The sequence below is a fragment of the Aedes albopictus genome, chromosome 2 (genome assembly GCF_035046485.1).
Source record: "Aedes albopictus strain Foshan chromosome 2, AalbF5, whole genome shotgun sequence".
In the NCBI taxonomy this organism is placed as follows: domain Eukaryota; kingdom Metazoa; phylum Arthropoda; class Insecta; order Diptera; family Culicidae; genus Aedes; species Aedes albopictus.
This window is the reverse complement of record NC_085137.1, coordinates 17,151,818-17,174,153: the sequence shown is the minus strand read 5'-3', so window position 1 is coordinate 17,174,153 and position 22,336 is coordinate 17,151,818. Positions and strand designations below refer to the sequence as shown.

The window sequence follows — 22,336 nt, the reverse complement described above, 5'->3', positions numbered from 1 at the left end:
AAATATTTTCCTGCTTACTGTTCATCAGGATATCAAAAAAGCCACGATTTGATATGTCCCTTGCATGGGTTTAATTAACTTTTATACTATGCCACCTCCGGCGGAACATCTGGAACCGGTTCCGATATGGTCTGAGAATGCTTTCCTGCTAACTGTTCATCAGGTTATCGAAAAAGCTGTGGTTTGATATGTCACATGCATGGTTTTATTTCAATTTTATATTTGGCCACTTCCGACGGGACACCCGGAACCGGTTCCGGGACACAACCGGTTCAGATATGGTCTGAGAATATTATCCTGCTTACTGTTCATCAGGATATCAAAAAAGACACTATTTGATATGTCGTATGCATGGGTTTGGTTAACTTTAATACTTGGCCACTTCCGGCGGGACATTTGCTACCGGTTCCGGAACACTACCGGTTCCGATATGGTCTGAGAATGTTTTCCTGCTTACTGTTCACCACGTTATCGAAAAAGCCGCGGTTTGATATGTCGCATGCATGGGTTTAGTTCACTTTTATGTTTGGTCACTTCCGGCGGGACACCCGGAACCGGTTCCGAGACACTACCGGTTCAGATATGGTCTGAGACTATTTTTCTGCTTACCATTCATCAAGTTATCGAAAATGCCGTAGTTTGATGTGCCGCATGGATGGGTTTGTAGCGTTTTCATATCTGGCCCCTTCCTGGGGTACCGGTCCGGAACACCTAAATGGCCATAACTCCGGAACGGCTGGACCGATCTGAACCATTTTCAATAGGAAACAATGGGACCAGATTCCGCGTCGAATGAACCGTCGGTCAATAAAATCGGTTGAGGTTTACTGCCAAAAAGTGATGTGAGTTTTTTTGTACACACACATACACACACACAGACATCACCTCAATTCGTCGAGCTGAGTCGATTGGTATATGTATAAGACTTGACCCCTCCGGAGGCTCTATCAAATTTTCGTTTTTGGAGTGAACATATAGCCTTTCGGTACACCTTGGTGTACGAGAAAGGCAAAAAGGTAAAATTATCCGATTGCCAACTTTGAGTTATTATATCTCCGGATTCAATGGACCGATTCAAATGAAATTTTGACCATTTATGACTTATATAATGAACTCTGGAAAACATTTGAATTAACTTGAAATTTTTAACAAGAGACAAAATCATAGCGATTTTAATTTTTTCGCGATTTTTTAGCAAATTGGTCCATTTTTATTATGAATTCTATAACTATTACAATTTTTTGGTGGCTATGTTGTTACTTTCCTTTAAAACACATTTATATATAAGTCAATTAGAGGGGAATTAAATGGACTATAATTTGCATCTTGAATTTTGAAACGATGTTGATATTTTGTAAAATTTGGTGTTTTATTAGAAAAATAATCTAATCGTTATAATTTTCTTCCGTGTTAAAAATATTAAGTTAAGTCAATGGTATTTCATAGCTCATTATATAAGTCATAAATGGTCTAAATTTCATTTCAATCGGTTCATTGAATCCGGAGATATAAAAGCTCAAAGTTGGCTATCGGATAATTTAACCTTTTTCAAGAATCTTTATAACTTCGTGGAGAATGGCCCGATATTTTCTAATTTTGGACTACTGATACTCATCTAGTTGATGAACTTACAGTAAAAATTTGAGAATATTTGATGCACTTTTCGAAAAGTTACAGTGAAAAGTGAAAATTTTGCTTGTCCCGATCATTTTGTCTATCCCCTGTATCTATATTAACCTCCACCATAGGTAAATTTTCCCTCCAGCACAGGATAGGTAAACAAAGTTCATGTATCACAGGTACAGTTGAGGTCGAAATACGTATCTGTCAAAGGATGCAAATTCTTAGTGGAATCCAAAGGAACAGTACTTAACCCGACTTTATTTTTACTTACATTCCCCTAACAAGCCCAGGTTAATCATCAACTTCCAGGGATGTTTTTTTTTTTTTACAGAAGTAGAGCCTAAAGATTCATCCGGAAATTTGATCAAGCATTTCATGAACTTCTTTAGATTTTTCTCCAGGAATTTTGCTATAGACTATCCAAGCATTCTCTTAAAAAACTTGTCATGAATTCCTTCTAGACTGGGCCTGTTTAAACTCTTATGAATTATTGTAACACCCTAGTTTTAAAAAGCATACGTTCCACAGAAGAGAGAATGCATAAAACTCTCTTGTTACTGCTCCCTATCATCCCGAGTAGCTGTAGGTAAACGCAATAGATTGTGTAGCAGCATTTAGTTATCTCGCAACCGACCGTACGCGCAGACCGTAGATCGTACTACCGCGACCGCTTTGAAGAAGCAAATAAAATCATTACGGTTGTACCGAGCCTGTTTTTTCCTAACACACAATAAAGTGTTTTTAATTACCTAATCAGTGTCAAGTTCAGTGCCGTATCCGAAATCCGGTCGAAGTTTGATCCTGTGTGAACAGGGCCCATGGATTACTTTCTGAATTCCTCCAAGGATTCTTTCAGAATATCTTCCAACGATCCCTTCGGAAAATACCTCTGAAATTTCCTCATAAAATCAGATCTTTCTTAAGCAGTTCTTCTAGAAATTCTTGCAGTTATTTGAAAATTTCTATCGTTAAGATAATCATTCACAAAAATCTTCAGATATCCCTACAGGAAATCAAACAAAGATTCGACAGGGGAGTTAACCAAGGAGTTTGCAAATGTGTTCCTCCAATAATTTCTACAGAAATTCCGCCTTTGATCTGAAATTTTCCTTAGATTCTTTTGGAAACTTCTCTAGGGAACTCTATAGGAATTCTTTCATGAAAACATTTTTTTAGAAATTCCTTCAGTGATTACTTTTGAAATTTCTTCAGGAGTTCTTTCGGAAATATCTTCTGAGACTTCTTTAACATTTCAAGAATTAGAAATTTCAGCATGGAAATGATGTCTATAAAAAAAACTGTGTATCTCATTCAAACAAAGAGATACAATTTTTATGCTTTTTCTGCGAATATGTTTATCTGGTCAAACTTGGTCCAGTAATGTGAGTATTAATAAAAAAAAATCCTGAGCATGTGGCACTGGGGTGAAAAAAAAACACTGTAGCTAATATCTCATCTCACCGAAGGGATATAAGGAAGATATCTTTAACAAAACCTTTCTTACATGTATATAAGAGCCATGAATAGAAAAGATTTCCAGCTTAAAACTATCGCACTAGATGTAATGTAATTTAGGACATCTTACGAGGCTACATAAAAGGCCTCCCGCGGCGATTTGATATTTTTTAGCAATTCTTTACGATAATTCTAGACCAACATGTGAAAAGGGTGTATTCCTCCGCCCCTTCCGTCCCTCACAGACGCATTTCCAATCATTTATAACAAAAATCTCCTGGAATTCCATTAGGAATTCTTCCCAGTATTCCTTCAAGAATTCCTCCTGGAATTCTTTGAGGAATTCTTCCCGGGATTTGTCTAAGAATTGTTCCTGAAAATCCTTCAGAAACACCTCCCGTGATTCCTTCTGGAATTTCTTCCGAGATTTCTCCTGGGATTCCTTCATTGATTCGTCCTGGGATTTTAACATTGATTTCTTTCCTTTCAAAGATTCCACCAGCAACTCACCTTCCTTACCCATAAATACTTTTGAGACTCCTTTTGGTGCCGCCATCGGCCGTCATTTGGATATCAAGATATTGGAAGCTATCAACATTCTCCACTGATTGTCCAGCTACCGTAAAGCTGCAAGGGTTGACCGTGTTTACATTCAACGATTTCGTCTTGATGACGTTGATCGCTGCCGGTGAGGAGCAATTTGCATGATCATCGAGCTTGCTCTGCATATCAGACCGCCGTTGAGCTAGAAGAGCAACGTCATCAGCCAATTCGAAGTCATGTAGGTACTCCATGGTAATGGGCCACAGCAATCCACGATTTGGTTCACGGTCAATCGCACCTACCAGGATCTCGTCGATTACGATGAGGAACAGTAGCGGTGATAGTAGACATCCTTGCCTCACTTCAGCAACGACCCGGATGGGATCGGACAATACCCGTAGTGCCCTGTACTGTGCTTCAATGAGGCCGATGATTTTCTCAGAGAAACCCTAGCGCCTGAAAGCTTCCCACATGTTTCCGTGATTGAGACGGTCGAAAGCTTTTTCGTAATCAATGAACACCTGGTAGAGAGACTCTTGGAATTGTGTTTGTTGAATATCAATAAATCAAAATGAATCCACAGTACTGTGCCATATCTAATTGAGTAAAATGAATTCGTTGTACCCTGAATGATGTCAAACAAAAGATTAACCTAACGGTTAAATAATTCAGCTTCCAAAAGAGAAAGCCACTTTGAGCTTGAAAAACCAAATCTCATTGTAAAGTTTATTATATACTACTCTATCTACTGGACCCCCATTCCATGAATAAAGTAAGTCATCTTCAACCTGTAACCCAGTGAACATCGTGTACGACAAATCTCTAAGCCACATTCCGAAACCCAGTTCAAACCCGCGTGTGTTGGTCTCCCAGTGTCTGCCGCTGCCGTTTTCCATCCACTAAAATCGAAGGTCGGTCCACGAGTCTCCAGGTAGTGGAGTTCGGGATCGGGAAAAATACTGTGCATTTGTGTTTTTGATTAAAAAACCTTTAGAGACGAATGCCCCTTCAGGGTAAAGTCTCTCTAAACAAAAATTGAAAAACCCAGAGGAATTCCTGAAAAAATAGAAAAAATGCTGATGATTAACCTGGGCTTGTTAGGGAAATATCTGTAAGTAAAAAGAAAATCACGTTAAGTACTGTTCCTTTGAATTCCACTAAGAATTTGCATCCTTTGACAGATACGTATTTCGACCTCAACTGTAAGGTCGTCTTCAGTGTTTTGTACTTGACTCGACTCGACTTGAGTCGAGTCAAGTACAAGACACTGAAGACGTCCTTACAGTTGAGGTCGAAATACGTATCTGTCAAAGGATGCAAATTCTTAGAAAAAATGCGTTGATTATTCTCCGAAAAGTTATACGAAATTTACTTTTCCTACAGAAAGTAATAAAAACATCGCTGTATTTCAACAATAATTATTAGCCCCCGAAATATTTTAACGGCTACTCAAAAAGGCTTCAAGGAAAAAATATGAAAGTAGGGATATTCTAAAATAAAATTAGAAAAATCAGAAACTCGCTATTCAAGATGTATCAAAATTGGTTTCAGATGACAAAACTGATTTTAATATTAGAATGAAATTTGTATACTTTTATATCGGGCTTCCTCATTGGTTTCAGCCAGTGCTGCAACGCCACCAATTTACCATCAGCGTGATCAGTGGACCTCGCCAGTCAGTAGTAGAGTGGTCGTTGGCCATAGTATCTACCCCCATCGCATAGGTACGCTTCCTTCCCCATTTTGGGGCATGGCGATGCTAACTGTCACTGTCAGTTTGAATAAAATATGTGATGATGGTGCACCAGGAAGCGACTTGATGGTGGTGGCGAACCATACAAAGTTTGTTGCTATTATTTCCGTGAGGTCTCGAAAAGTTAACGTTCCACTCGGGTTTGACATGTTTCCACCCAAAACGCCGACCTTTTCTAATGACGACGTTTCAAATTGGATTGGAACTTTCCTGCTTTGAAATTGATTCATTACGCGTTTCAATTACCGATATATCACCCTCAGTGAGTGATTTTTATCGTAAATGTCTCCAATTAAATTAATACTTCGGAATGATAGGGGAACAAGTACAAGGAGGAAAGTCCTATCCATTAATTTCAAAGTGGAGCAGTAATTAAAAACTTTCTTTCCACTGCTGCGATGTGAAACCGTGGAAGCCTAGTTCGTCTCGGCTGCTGCCAGGAGGAACCGGAAACGCGGCACCTATTCTGCTAGTTCACGCTTCAATTACATATCCCATTCATTCTTTACCGAAAAGTGGGTCTACCGAGTTCTGTGCTTCCGCCGCTCATGTGAATGAACTGAAAACGCTCCGATTTGGACCGTCTCTGCACAAGAAAGAATCATTTCATTTCTGGGACAAATCGCTCCTACCCCGCCGTCCACCCCACCAATTGCGAGTGGTGCAGAGTGTGCAATCACTTTCAATTATCTTGATTTTCCCAATTAAATTAAATGAAGCTGTAAAAGTCACGTCGCTCCTCGTCGTTGAACTGCGCTCTTTTTACGCTGGGGGCGTTTCTTCTGGCGTCGCGTCATCAGTTCAAGACCCACTGCTTACAGCTTGAAGACCGCCTCGCTTGTCTCTATCTGGCGTTGTTGATTGTACCTAGGTAAGAAGACCTCATACGCCACGGATTCACTCGTCGCCGTCGAAAAGGTGGAAATTTGTCAGCCTTTTATGGGAGTGCTTTTTCCTCCGTCGGGTGACAACTATTACGAAATGATGGCTGAGAAAACAGACTGCGAAAGTGTAACATGCTGACAAATGAGTAAGGATATGGCAGCACGAAGAAGGAACATTAAAAATTTAACTTTTATTTCTAATGTCTTTTGTCTGGTTTATTGTTATTTATTTTTAACTAAAAATTTTGAAAGAGGGAAAAACCCCTTTGAGTGATTTCCTTTTGTCTGGTTTCTGTGTTATGCCTTTCTCGTACACTAAGTGCAATATAACCTTCACTATCAGTTTACTGCAAAAATGACTTTTTAATAGAAGGCCCAGATGGTTGAATTACTGTATGTGTAGACTAGACTAGACTAGACTAGAAGGCCAGGATGGTTGAATAACATATACCAATCAACTCAACTCAACAAAATGAGGTGATGTCCATCTGCCAAAAACTCACTTCACATTTTGCCCCAAAATCTCAACCGATTTAAACGACAGATGATTCATTTGACGCTGGTCTCATTGTTGCATATTGAAAATGGTTCGGATAGAATCGGTCGTCCCGGAGATATGCATGCATGCGTTACATCGGGATGGTAACATAAGGCTGAATACAAAAGGCTGAAACTATGGATATGTAACAAAAGGCTGAAATTACAAAAGGCTGAAAACATGGCAAATTCCAAAACTTGAAATATGCATAATAATGAACTCTATAGAATCTGAGCTGAGGGTTTAATGATTTAAAAGATGGTATTACACAAGGTATTATATTTTCCGGAATACTATTCCCCGGAGTGGCATTTGCCGAAATGTCGTTCCCGTTGGTGCTGTGTCATTATGCCGAAGGATATCAGGCCTTAAATGTCACTAAGGCGAATGGGTTATAATGATTTTAATGCTAAGGAGGTTTACTAGGCAGCCTAGTTGAATGGTTAAATTATGATCTATTCATTTACCTCGAAAGAACAGCCTTTCTAAAAAAGCGGGAGAAATCTCTGATGGAAGAGTAAGTATTATGGCCGCAAATAGTACAGTATAACGACCAAGCGGAAAGGTTTGATGATAATATCTGCATACTAATAACTCTCCCGCGAGTGATTTTTCCTTCTATTAAAAATAGGCTGTTCTTTTGAGGTATTTGCATATATTCAGTGTTGACATTCTTACCAATGTGTAAAATGCAGCGAGCCTCTGCGTGCGCATATTCCTTAAAAACGATTCATCGGAGATTTCCCCTTCTTTTGAACATAGGCTGTTCTTACTATGTTTGAATGTTATAGCTGCATCTTTTTATTATCAAAGGTTTTCCTTCTTTTAAAATGTTGAAAGAACCGTTATTTAAGTTCAGGTGTTGAAGCTGCTTACTTTTTACCAGATGCTTTCTCCTTCTTATAAAATAGGTTATTCTCTCAAGCAGTATTGTATTCGAACAGAACGTGAGCCAAAAATGAACTGAACACTTAAAAATTTTTTGGTCGACAAAGCATTGAGCTTGCCTGTCAGAGCTTTTACTGCTTATGAGTGCCCGCTCGGTTCCCATTCGACTCTGAGTTCACATGCGCTTATCTTCATCATTAAATCCTATGTGTCTTCTTTCCTAGGACTAGAATCTTGTGCCGCATCTACATGTTTGGACGTTATTATGTTATGTCACAGGGAAATGCATCATAGATCCTTTGGTACGACATTGTGGTCTCGGATATTGAAATACAGCTCCAGGAATTTATATTTTTCGAAACACACCACAGTGGTTGAAATCGCGAAAAACACGATCGTGGGCATTTTGAGTGTGATAATGTGAAAATAATATAATATGATGTTCTGCAAAGTTGTTACATATTTTAAGGAGCAACTTTTGATAACTTTTGTTTTTTGATAAATTTACCCAAAAGTTAGATGAAAAATCTATTTTCTACAAAAGCAAAGAAAACTAAATAGTGTCTTCGGCAAAGTTATAGATAATATCATGCAGAAAAATATTGCCGAAGAGACTTTTGCTCTATCTTTTGAAATGAGCGATATATAATAAATTTAGTATAAAAAACCCCTTAAAACCTTGAAAAGCCACTAAATGCTTTATATCTCTTCTGGATTAGGTTTTCGAGGCTTCCGATGTTCTGAAGACTTTTTCATTATGTTATTGTGCATCTTTTTTCTTAAGACAGTGTTGCCATATTTTCATTGTTTCTATGTTATTTTTTAATTTTCCTATAAAAAATGACTGTTTTTAATAATGAGATATCTCGAAAAGTTGCAAAAAGTTGCAAAAAATTCGAAGCATGATGAAAAGTTGAATAAAATTGTTATCTTATACAGGTCAACTGATGAGTTGCTCTCTGTCTCTTCGATGCTTAAAATCTGTTTGAAAATTGTCACTTTCACACTTTTTAATGTTGAAATAAATACTTTTTCCATGTGATAATCTAAAAATTGTGCTATACAATGTTCAGCAAAGTTGTTGCATATTTTTAGAACAAACTTTTGACAAAATTACTTTTTTCAAAAATTGCCTTAAAGTTAGATAAAAAAAAATATTTTGGTTCAAAAATGTGCTTTTTTTTCTTTGAAAACGCATGTTATCAAGAGAAATATTCAAGATAACTTCTTGGTGTCTTCGACAAAATTGTGCATTTATTGAATACAAAAAAGTTCCTTAAACATTCCATGTCAAGGAAATCAATTATTATAAAGTAAAGTGAAATTTTCATGTTTTTCTAAACTTTTAAGGAGTTTTTTCATAAAATCAGCTCTAAAATGGTCATTTTTGAAGATAGAGTCATGGTGTCTTCGACAAAGTTTTTCCATTTAACATTTAGAACAACTTTCCTGAAGACGCCATTTTGATTTGCGGATTCCTAAGAAAAATATTTTTTTATCTAACTTTAAGGCAATTTTTAAAAAAAAGTAATTTTGTCAAAAGTTTGCTCTAAAAATATGCAACAACTTTGCTGAACATTGTATAGCACAATTTTTAGATTATCACATGGAAAAAGAATTTATTTCAACATTAAAATGTGTGAAAGTGACAATTTTCAAACAGATTTTAAGCATCGAAGAGACAGAGAGCAACTCATCAGTTGACCTGTACAAGATAGCAATTTTATTCAACTTCTCATCATGCTTTGAATTTTTTGCAACTTTTTGCAACTTCGAGATATCTCATTATTAAAAACAGTCATTTTTTATAGGAAAATTAAAAAATCACATAGAAACAATGAAAATATGGCAACACTGTCTTAAGAAAAAAGATGGACAATAACATAATGAAAAAGTCTTCAGAACATCGGAAGCCTCGAAAACCTAATCCAAAAGAGATATAAAGCATTTAGTGGCTTTTCAAGGTTTTAAGGGGTTTTTATACTAAATTTATTATATATCGTTCATTTCAAAAGATAGAGCAAAAGTCTCTTCGGCAATATTTTTCTGCATGATATTATCTATAACTTTGCCGAAGACACCATTTAGTTTTCTTTGCTTTTGTAGAAAATAGATTTTTCATCTAACTTTTGGGTAAATTTATCAAAAATCAAAAGTTATCAAAAGTTGCTCCTTAAAATATGTAACAACTTTGCAGAACATCACATTATATTATTTTCACATTATCACACTCAAAATGCCCACGATCGTGTTTTTCGCGATTTCAACCACTGCACACTGGGCCACGAGCGGGATCTAGCAAGTAAAAACCTCTAGCGTTTTGGGAGTGCATTTTTTTGAGTTGGTGTCTTCGGAGACTTGTATTTATTTTACCTGTACTTTTATGTGGTAAAGAAATTTAGTTGGTAATTTTGCCGCATAGGTGGCGCTGCGATGCTAACTTTTTTGTTCTACGTCCTAGAGGTTTCCCGTCTTCTGCAAAGTTGTAGAGCGTGCAAAAATAAGTAAAGTCGCCGAAGACACCAAAGTTGTGTGACATCAAACAACAAAGTTATACTAAAAATAGTAAAATTTACGTGAAAATCACGTTTGCATGAATATTTTGAATGTTATTTGCAAATTTATCAATGTCAACACTTCACACGTGTTAATCAAAGTAGCCTGCGTCTGACGATACCAACTTGACAATTTTTTGGGACATTTAAAATGTTTTTTTTTTTGGGAAAAATAGTAAAAATTACTATGATTTTTAATAGCAGTTTTTTCGAAAAGTTGCAAATTTCGGCAAAATTTGATGCTGGCTTGAAAATATACCACTCAAGATCTATTAAATCTGAAAGTTTGCCAGAGGTATAATTTGATGTTTTTGAGATATTTTGGTTTTAAATATTGATGTTTGTATACCTAAATTATTTTAAAAGAGAAGCAATTCTTTATTCCGCAGTTGTCCTGCCAGTAGATACTCACGGATCACTTTTTAATTAATAATTTAAAGTTTACCCAGCGCCCTGATTACTTAAAATAGACGTTTTATGTTCAATTGTTTTGTGCATCAATTTATTGAATCAACAGTGCTCAAATATTTATTGGTCTATTGAAAGAAAGAGATTATAATGGTTTTTGGCCCTGTGTGAGCGACTCACTCAAATGCAAAGTTTCGTTATACCAATCCGTGTGGTCAATTACTATTTTCAGAAAACTCAACTTACATACGTAAAAATGAATAAATTATTGGTTAATTTATAAAAATAATCCCCAGCTCAAGATAAGACAATAGGCAAGTGCTTCACTAACTAAGTCACTGTGCCAATTAATGACACGGCATTGATGAGCAAAGTTTTTTTTTTTCATAATTTAATCAATATCCAACTTAACATATGTACGTTGAGTTAACTGAAAATCATGATTGATTCCACAGGTTGGTATACCGGAACTTTGCATTAACGTAAGTCGCTCACACAGGATCAAAAAGCATTATATTTTTTTTCTTTCAATAGACCAATAATATATATGTGCACTGTAGATTTTATACATTGATGCGCAGAATAATTGAACAGAAAATGTCAATTTTAAGTAATTAAGTAGTAGGGTAAACATAAAACTTTTAATTAAAAAGTGATCCGTGAGGATCTACTGGCAGGACAACTCCAGACTAAAGAATTGCTTCTCTTTCAAAATAATTTAGGTATAAAAACATCAATATTTAAAAACAAAATATCTCAAAAGCACCAAATTATACTTTCGGCAAACTTTCAGATTTAATAGATCTTGAGTGGTATATTTTGAAGCATGCATCAAATGTTGCCGAAATTTGCTACTTTTTGAAAAAAAACTTCTAGTGAAAATCATAGTAATTTTTACTACTTTGCCCAAAAAACCATTTTAAATGTCCCGAAAAATTGTAAAGTTGGTATCATCAGACGCAGGCTACTTTGATTAACGCGTGTGATGTGTTGAAATTGAAAAATTTGCAATTAACATTCAAAATAGTAAGGGGTCGTCCATAAATGACGTAGCTTTTTGGGGGGGAGGGGGGTGTTTGTGATTTTGTGACGAAGTGTGACGATAGGGGGGTAGGGGTTTATGATATGCTACGTAGCTTTCTACTAGGCCTATTGAAAAAAATATTTCATAATTAATAAACATTTTACTTGCATTAATTATCATTATCCAGTAACTAAAAAAATATTGCATGATTTTTTTTCCATTCACAGTAATGTAAATAAAAAAATACCTAATGGATAAACAAAAAATAAATGCCGGCTTCATTTCATAAGGCATGCAGCTATCGGACGCAACAACTGTATCTGAGAAAGTGGTTTTGAAATCCTGCGTGAAGAATAATGTATTGTGTTTGCAGACAAAAATCAATTTCGCTTAACTGCTTCTCAAGACCAATAGTTTGCTGCTTGCTATAGGGCACTGCACGCCGCTAAGGTTGCAAAGGATTTTTTTTTCTAAGTTTTTGGCATTACTGCATTATTCCAGGATTTCCTTATATAGTTTCTACAGGACTTTCTCGAAGAATTCATCCAATAATTTCTTAAGGAGCTTCTCTAGCAACTTTGTAAGGAATTTCTCATTGTGGGCTTTATAGGTTTCCCCAACAAGGGAAGGATAACATTTCCACAGGAATTCCTACTGGGAATTCCAGAAAAAAAACTTCTGAAAACATTCCAAAAGGATCTGGAGGAATTTCAGAAGGAATCCCTGAAGAAACTTCCAGAAGAATTTTAGAAGGAACTCCTAAAACAATCTTGAAAGGAAATAGATGAATTTCAAAAGATATTCCGTGAGGAGTACCTGGAGCAAATCTAGATGAAGCTTTCAGAGAAATCTTGAATAAACTTCTGGAAGAATCTTAGAAGGAGATATTTGTTGATTGTCAAAAGGAACTCCTGGTTTAATTTCTGAAGAAAGCACAAAAGAAAAAATTGAAAGAATCCCGTAAAGAATTCCTGAAGGAATCCCGGAAATAACTTTTGGGGAATCACGGAAGATTATCTTAACTCCTGATGAAATCTAAGAAAGAAAATCCTGGAGGAACTCCAGAAGCAACTATGGGAGGAATTCGTAAAGGGATTCCTCGCAGAATTCTAAGATATCCTGGAGGAATCCTGGATGAAGTGATAGGAGGGATGCCGGAAAACGTTACTGGAGGAGTCCCGAAGAAAAAAACATCCTGGATAAATCCTAGAAGGAAGTCCTCGAGGAATCCCAGAAGCAACTCCTGCACACCTAGAAAATATCATGTAATTTTAAGTGTCCTGAACCTGACATATACGAGCATCTTCAAAAACACAAATTTAGAGGTTATAACATGTAAATTTACGTCTTTCAAGACACCCCAAAATTTTCTCAGCGTCTAGTAATCGCTAGAACCGATTTGACAGATAAAACATAGAAAAGTAAAATATTGTCATGCATGGGATTCGAACTCCGGATCTCCTGATCATGAGCCACATCTCTTACCACTCGGCTATTTCACCGAGTTGGAAGGTGGCTGATGAACGTGATACTAATTCTACACTGTTCAAAAAATTAATGTACATTTACATGATATTATGCCTCTCAAGAAAAATCAGAATATGGCGATTATCTGCCTCTGGCTTCTGATATAAGCGCGACAGTCACTAATCATAACAGCGTCACCAGATTTTAAAGTATATAATTCCATTATATGTGGTTTGACAGCAAGAACACTCATTCAACTGAGCCACTCTTGCCGTTCGTCACAAATACATTCAAAAACATCTGCCACTTCGCGAAACCCACGTGCTTTTGTTTTTGGCGGGAACACTTTTTCTTTTGTTTTGCCTTGCGACTGTCATGCGGCGGTATGCCTTGCGAGCGTACGACCGCCGCAGGACTCTAATAAAAGATAAGCGCGACAATATATAATGCACATAATTGGAGCGTGCAATGTGCTGCAACATTACATGGCATTTTATTTTTCATTTGCCATTTACGATGGCCATGTAAATTTCACGGCTTCGTGTAAATGCCATTACTTTAGTAGGAGTTATCATTGGTCTTATTTGGATATTCTTTGATCAATCATAGTAAAACATTAACGAATCATAATATAATAAACCTTTTATTTATGTTTTCAAAACATACTGAATGGAACAAATCGGTACACAGGCACACGGCACTGGAATGTTATTTGAACATTGATTTTAACGCTTGGTGTTACGAAAATTGCACTTTATTACACTGCTCACAACATGGCTCATACACTCCAGATTCACCATTAAATACTCCATAAAGTCCTGTGGGGTTTGCATATTATTCATTCCTTGATACATTGCAGAATTTCACGAAAAAAGTGGATGCAACTTGATGATGAATGGAAACTCCTTCAAAGCGCGGATGCTTCCACGGCTCTGTTGTCCGTGCAGTGGCAGCTTTCAATATACTTCCTTGGTTTTTCAATATGGTCTGAAATAAACATCGTGAATATGTAATCAATGTTGCTAAAGTAATATTAGAACAAAGAACATTTACCTGTAAATCTGGATCGAATCGAAAATGAGAAGAATCACTGAAACTCCGCCAACTGCGCACGCAGCGAGTTTGTTTACTTTTCCGCCATGTTGGATCTGGCAAGCCATCATCTGTACATTTCGTCAATTTAAAGTTGTCGGTAATGTCATGTGAATTTTGCCGCTTAACGGAACTATTTGAGCGATCGCATGCTTTAACACAACGGAATTATTTTATTAATGCAGCAATAATTTAATATTGACTATGATGACAAGCTTTGATCAATTATGTTTTATTTGGTGCAAATTTCAATTGAAGCAGCGATTACATGAACGAATGTTACATTGTATTTCGATTTACGTTTCAACTAAAGTTCATATTTTCTTTCTGTGTACGTTTCTGGTGAAACGGATTTGTTAACCAACCAGCACTTACATGATGCGCGTAAAATTGAGTCCAATTTTTGATTCAGTCTTGAAAACATTTACGTTTTTTGGTGATTCCGTTTCGTGGAAGTTTCAGAATTTCTAAGTGTGTGGGAGGGTTTTGAAAGAATGGCGGAGGGGCTACCTGCCGAGGTCTTGGAATGAATATCTGAGTGAATTCCTGAAGGAAACCAAGAAGGAACTCCTGGAGGAATCCCGAAAGGAACTTCTTAAGGAAACACAGAAAAAATTTCTGATGGCATCTCAAAAGAAATTCCGGTTAAAATCCCTGTAAAGATGTCTAAAAAAACTGCTGGTGGAAGAGAGGAGAAGAAAACCTTGAAAAAACTCCTGAAGGAAACCTTGGATAAACTTTTAGAAAAACCTTAGAAAAAAAAACTCATGGAGAAATCTCAGAAGGAGGTTTTGAGGGAATCTAAACAGGAACTCCGGAATGAACTATTGAAGGGATCTTTGAAGGAACCCCCGAAGGAATACAATAAGGAGGAATTCTCTAATGGAATCCCAAAGAAAATTATTGGAGAAATCCTAGAAGGAAGTGCTGGAGGAACTAAAAAGGGAGACATTCTCAAAAATGGAAATTTCAAAAGAAACTTCTTGAGGAATTCCAAAATGAACTGCTGTAAGAATTTTAGAAGAACTCCTGCAGGATCCTTCGAATGTCGTGGTGAATTTTATTCAAATAAAACTAATTTTATATTCTTAATAGATTTATTAGTGAGCAAACTAATATCTCCGGAAGAGCTTCTATGGTATATTGAGAGCATCAATTTCTGGTTCTTCGGCATCAAGCAGAACGATGGGCGGTTTATTGAGTCATTAGCTCTGGTGATAATCTCCACTGTTTGCACCTATGGTCTTGATGTCGGCGATCTGAACCTGGTAGTCGGCAATGTTTTCTTGCTATTGTTTTTTTTTTTCATAATATTCTATTAACATTCAAGTTAAAATTTCAATCAGAACTAAGTTCGAATTTTTTTTTACATGAAAATTTTGTTGAGGGGGGGGGGGTGTTTAACATGCTACGTCATTTATAGAGGGGGGTATTGAAATTTGTGACGAAATGCTACGAGGGGGGAGGGGGGTATTAAAAATCGCTTAAAAAAGGCTACGTCATTTATGGACGCCCCCTAATGAAAACGTGATTTTCACGTAAATTTTACTATTTTTAGTATAACTTTGTTATTTGATGTCACACAACTTTGGTGTCTTTGGCGACTTTACTTATTTTTGCACGCTCTACAGCTTTGCAGAAGACGGGAAACCTCTAGGACGTAAAACAAAAAAGTTAGCATCGCAGCGCCACCTATGCGGCAAAATTACCAACTAACTTTTATCAGCACATAAAAGTACAAGTAAAATAAATACAAGTCTCCGAAGACACCAACTCAAAAAAATGCACTCCCAAAACGCTAGAGGTTTTTACTTGCTAGATCCCGCTCGTGGCCCAGTGTGCACTGTGCACACGATGGTCGAACTGGTTCACTCTTCAATAAAAGGAGATTGAATTAGCCCAAAAGATTGCCAAAATTGAAGGGTGAAATGGCGCAAATATGACCATTTTAGCATCACAGATACCAGGGAAACATGTTGGTCAGAATGCTACGGGTTCAGTCCTTTCCAGTTCATGCCGCGTTTAATTTGCATGTTCAAATATATTTGATCGCAGTGTGCCGAGTATGAACTTCAATGCAAATTGAACGCGTTCACACTGCAGTGCTGCAAGTCGGTTCTGAATTCTTATACGCACAACATTGGGGGAAATAGTTTCTGTCGATATGTGATGCTAATAACCTGTTTAGTCACCTGAAGTTCCTTGAGAAACTTAATCAGGAATGGCCAACTGATGGACCGACGATCGGACTCTATTGGTTTAGGCAATTTTATGATTTTCGATAATTCATGCCAATAACTCCGTTACTTGGGGGGTTTTCGGCCTTGCAGTCTCCGGTGCAATCAAAACGATATATATATGGTCGGCGTTAAGTCAGAGGGGACCAAGTGACAAAATTAACGAAAATTAGATGTTTAGGGCATTTGATTAAGAATTACTCAAGCTACTTGGAACATTCACCCAATTTTCTTAATGTTACAATCAACGAGAGTTATAGCACAATTTTCTTTTGATTGAACTGCAAAAATCGATAATAGTGTGCAGTCAGAGTGGACCATACGCTTGATGTCAAGAGAGTTGAAAAATGTGTATTGGTTAATATCCAATAAATACAATAGTTTATCATCAAAATGAGATGCGTTTGTAAATCGTATGACTCCCTAACGCATTTTCTGGTGATTATTGATCAAAAAAGCACGTGAAATTTCATTTTATTATGGTCAATATCGTATTTTACAGATCATCGTGTTGAAGCATATTGTGGCATTTCGCGTGCAGACAGAGTGGACCATGTGTCTCCAAGAAAAATAGTTGAAATTACCTTATTCTTCGTAAACCTTTCCAAATCAAAATATGTTTGTTTAGTAGCTGTAAGGCATCATATTGAAATGTACCAATAGCCGTTTCATGAAGAAATTGATTTTACCGATTATTTAAGAATTGTGTACTTGGTTCACTCTGTCTGAACAAATTTTTAAAAAATGCTAGTCCCCTGAATAAATTATTATGAACCGTGTAACAACAATATTACAAAAACGTACCGATCTATGAAAATACATTCAAAAGTTGTTAGCTATTAAATGTTCAAGATAAGAATTTTTAAATCGCTCATTAATTAACTACCCTTCATGTTATATTGAACTGTTGTACTTGGTCCACTCTGACTGAACATAAAAATTTAAAATGGTAATCAGCAGCGTAATAAAAGAAATATCAAATTTCAAACTTCATGCTCACATTATACACTACTCCTTTTAACTGTTGTCCTACTTTTGCATTATTTTTTCATCAAATATGTTAAAACTTGAGTGTGAACTGTAGTTGGTTGAAGATTTTCCAAAAACCGTTCAGTCAGAGTGGACTAAGTACAATCAATTACTTAGCAATTTATCGGTTTCAAGCTTTATTTTACGTTTTTTCGTGATCAATACAGAGCGATGCTGTGATGAATAGTTATTAAGATTTATGGCAAAAATTCATGAACATGTGTTGAAAAACTCAAAACTTATAGAGTTGCAAACTTTAAAGTCGTTTTTCTTGAAATTAAGTAAAAGACACATGGTCCTCTCTGACTTAACGCCGACCATATATCGTTTTGATTGCGCCGGAGACTGCACGGCCGAAAACCCCCCAAGTACAAAATTACCAGTCGATAGCATCCACAAAAATAACTCCGTTACTGTACTGTATTAAATCATATGATTGGAAATCCGGATTTTCCAAAACCCATGTTGACCGGACTGGTACGCTCAGATATGATTTCAACAGCAGAAGAATTTCTGAATCTAATGAGCTCAAAATGTTTGAAATCTGTGGAAACATGGTGGAGGTATGGCCATTTCAGTTTCGCGGATTTCGCTAGTGTTCAATTAAGAGCTCGCACACGTTATAAATTTACATAGAACTGAACAAAGTTCAAACATTTTTGAGCAGCAGTTAAGTACAATAATTTTTGCCTCAACTACCGCTTATTACCCGAATTACCCGAACAATTGTTTACATCTAAGACTCATTCAACCTAGTTTCCGAGTTGACACACATAATACTTCAAACGAGTGGAAATAAATTGTTGGCGAAATCCTTTGGTCAATTTGAGCTAAAATAGTTTAGTATTAGCATTGGCCGATATGATACTGAAGAAAGTACAATAACATAGACATTATGATACCGAAACCCATAAGATTATGTTCCACTTGAATGTCTTTTCATCAGTTAGAGTTAGCTCACGTGACCAGATGTCCATTCAATGAATAGTCAAATCGATTGAATGTCATATACTTCCTCTTCCGTAAAATGGGTTTTGACCAAATGTACTTTCGAGCAAAGATTCTTTTGTTTCCCATGATCATTTTCAAGTCGAGTCAAATGTTTATCAAAGACCAATAGATTAGCCATAAATGTCCATAATGTCATTTCATTCGATTCTCTACAACTTTCAAAACTTTTAAACATGTTGATATCTTTCAGCCTTTTGATACTTTCAGCCTTTTGATAATTCAGCCTTATGTGTTTCAGCCTTTTGATAATTCAGCCTTATGTGATTCAGCCTTTTGTACGTAACCCTTTACATCACTATAGGACATCCACTCAGAAATTCTACAGAAATTTCTCCAAGGACACCTCCAGGAAATTCACCAGGGATTGCTTCAGGGTTTCTTCCACAAAAATCGTTTAAAAATTTCTTCAGAAGTTTGTCACCACTCCGCAGAGGGCGCATGAGACTTGGAGACAAATTTGAGTAAAATAGAATGGTTTCTACGAGTATTGGTCCCCCGACCCATATACTTGACTCGTAGCATAGAACTAGGTTCGAAAAAAAAGCGGAACCATCGCTGAAAAAGAGAACAATCGAGCCATCCCAGATCAAAAGAGGAATTCCCGCCTCACATAATAAAGTGGAGTGATCAAATAGTGTTTACTTACATTTATTGATGAACTTAACCTAGGGTTCTGTGGGAGTGATGATAGTGTGGTTGTGTATCCCACGGCGTCTGCAAATCGTCCAGGCCTGTCCGGACAGATTGGGGGGAAAGACTACCAGCGCCATGCCGGCCACCCCGCTGCTTCGCACGCCATTGACGACACCACCACTCGATATCACCACCTTCACCATGAAACATGCTGGTATCAAAGAAAGGCCTGAAGTAGGCATTGAATGTGCTCATTAGTTGGAGCCATGGTATGTATGCTTTAAAATGCTGTTAAAGCTGCGCTTCTGCGCTATGGCTTACCGATCTCAAACTTCTACTTTTCTACTCCATTATTGGGAGTAACACTAGAGCCATTGCTATTACGAAACAATCACTTTTCACTGCGCTCTAAAGGAAATAAAAAAGGTAAGAGCTACACTTCTCACACAATGAGCCTCGCTGACTTACATCGGTCAGACCATCCAAACACAATTGTAGATAGAATTCTTCACTCCGGGTATCACGTATCACACTGTCTGCTTGACGAATAACCGATAACTGATGGTGGAATGTAGCATTGGCATTGCATTTATCGATCTTGATCGGTTGACCTTGTGAGTGGTTCACGATCATTAGGCACTCATAGTCGATCGGCCTTCATGATAACGGGAGATCATCATGAGTGTCTTGTAAGAGAATGAGCGTATCCTTCTTAGGGTTCCTAATACCGGTGATCAGGGTCTTTATGGCAATGTTGATAATGATCTAGGGTGATATAATTGGGTGGTGTTTCTGAGGTGATATCGGGTACATTAATTAGGCAAAAGCAGCTTGCGCCCAGCGGAGCATCCAAAAGGCATGCGGCGCGATTGACCGACAATTGGTAACGATCAATCCGTAGACATTGTAATGTTGTTGCTGTTGTTAAGTGTGGTGAATTTACACGGAATAGATTGACCAAAACCCCTGTTTTGATTGGCGAGGCTTAGAGCAGCATTTGAGACTCATTACGCGAAGACAATGATTCTCACCACAGCCATCAAGACAGATGAGCAGGTTACAAGTTCCCAAGAGAGACTTTCCTCTATGGATTCCTGCAAGAATTTCACCAAGGATTCCCCTGGGAACTCCTCCAGAGATTTCTCAATTAATTCCTCAATGGATTGCCCAAAGAGAACTTCAAGGGTTTGCTCCGGTTCCTCCAGTTATTCCTCCAGGAATTTTTACAGGGTTCTTCAGGAGCTCTTCTGAGAATGCTTCACGAATTTTTCCAACGGTTTATCAAGTAAATCCTTCAAATATTCTTCCAGGGATTCATCCAAGAAATTGTCGAGATGTTCCTCCAGAAATTGATCTGGGTTTCCTGCAGGTATTCCTCCTGAAGATTCTTAGATTCATCCAGGGGTTTGTCAGGTATTTTTCCTGAGATTCCACCAGGAATTACTCCATCGTGTTCTCAAGAGATTCCTCCAGGGTTTCCTCCAATAATTTCTTCAGGATTACCTCCAGGAACTGCTCCAGGTATTCTTCCGGGGATTTTCCGAAAATTCTTCCAGGGATTCCTCCAGATATGCCTCCAGAAATCTCAGTAGAATTCTTGGTGGAACCCCTTAAGGATTTCCTGTGGAGATTCCGTGAAAGAACCGTAGAAAAATTTAGTTGAGATACCTTAGAGAAATTTCCGTAGGATTCCTTGGAAGATTCTCTTGTGGATTTTTTGGGGGAAACCCTGGAGGTATTCCTGGAGCAATGCCTTAAGATACTCCTTGAGAAATCCCTGGAAAATTCCCTGAAGAAATTCCTAGATAATTGTTTGAATAAATCCCAATAAGAGTCTATGAAGTCTATGGGGTCTCCAGTTAGCCTAGTGGATAAGGCTATGGATCTTTGTGGATCGCCTATGAGGAGACGGCGGGTTCGATTCCCGTTCAGGTCGGGAAAATTTAAAGAACACCAAGTTGAAGCGAGGCAGACCAAGTCCCAGTGTGGAAGTAGAGCCACAAAGAAGAAGAAGAAGAAGAAGATGGAGTCTATGGAAGAATTCCTGAGGAATCTGAGAGAAATTCGCGGGAACCCAAGGAGGGATTCCTTAAGAAGCCCCTAGTAAAATTCTTGAAGGAATCTCTGTAGAAATTTCATGAGGATTTTTTGGAAGACTCCCTGGAGGATTTCCATGAGAAATCTCTGGATGAATTCGCGGATGAATTACTAGAGGAGCCCCAAGAACAATATCTATGAAATTCCTGGATGAATCTCAGAAGATTTCCATAGTTCCTATCTCTGGAAGATTTCTTGAAATAATTCCTGCAGGATTTACTGGAGAAATCCCTGAAAGAATACCTGGAGAACTAATAGAGCAATTTCTACAGGAAAACTTGAAACAATATCTGGAGGATTTCTTGGAGGAAACTCTAGATAAATCCCTGGAAGTATATCTGAAACAATCTCTAGAAGAATTCCTAAAGAAATTGTTGGAAGAATCACTCGTGGAATCTATAGATAAATCTTTGAATGAATCTCTAGCAAAATTCATGGAAGAATTTCTGAAGGAATCTCGAAGGACTTTTTAGTGTATTTCCTGGTGAAATACTGGAGAATCACTAATGGATTTCTTGAATGAAACCCTGAAGAAATTTCTGGATTAATCCTTGGATGAACCCCCCGAAGAACCCCTGCAGGAATCTCACAAAAATTCCTGGAGAAACCACAGGATTATTCGAGGAGGTATCCCAGCGGAATCGCTGACGGAACTTCCGAAGGAATTCTTGAAGGAACCCCTGGAAACTCCAGGAAGTTTTCCAGGGGTTCCTTCAAGAATTCCTTCGAAAAAGGAAGAGGAATCGCAAGAGGCATTTTTAAATACACCACTGAACGAATTTCAACAAGAATCTCTTGAAGAATCCATTAATGGTTTCCTTGATGAAGCCCTACTGGAATCCACGGAGGAAACCCTAGAAGATTTTTTGGAGGAACCACTGGGGGAATCTTGGGATCAATCTATGGACGACCCTGGAGCAATACCTGGAAGAATCCCTGCAGGACTTGTTGGAGGAACCCCGCAGGGTTTCCTGGAGAATTATCTCAAGAAATCATTGGGGAATTTCTTGAATAATCTTTGCAGGAATTTTTTGAAGAAATTTTGGAGAAATTTCTGGAGGGATCCCTGAATTATGCCCTGCATAAATCCCATAAAGAA

The 22,336-nt window shown here is 37.5% G+C and overlaps 1 long non-coding RNA gene across 1 annotated transcript; it reads right to left on the bottom strand.

Moving 5' to 3' along the window:
• Window positions 1-18,927: 18,927 nt before the first annotated feature.
• Window positions 18,928-20,204, bottom strand: LOC109408566 (uncharacterized). The gene is made up of 3 exons (XR_003895045.2): window positions 19,609-20,204; window positions 19,462-19,548; window positions 18,928-19,369 (listed from the first exon to the last, which is right to left on the bottom strand). It is a non-coding gene; the product is annotated as an uncharacterized LOC109408566 (long non-coding RNA).
• Between the last annotated feature and the right edge of the window lie 2,132 nt (window positions 20,205-22,336).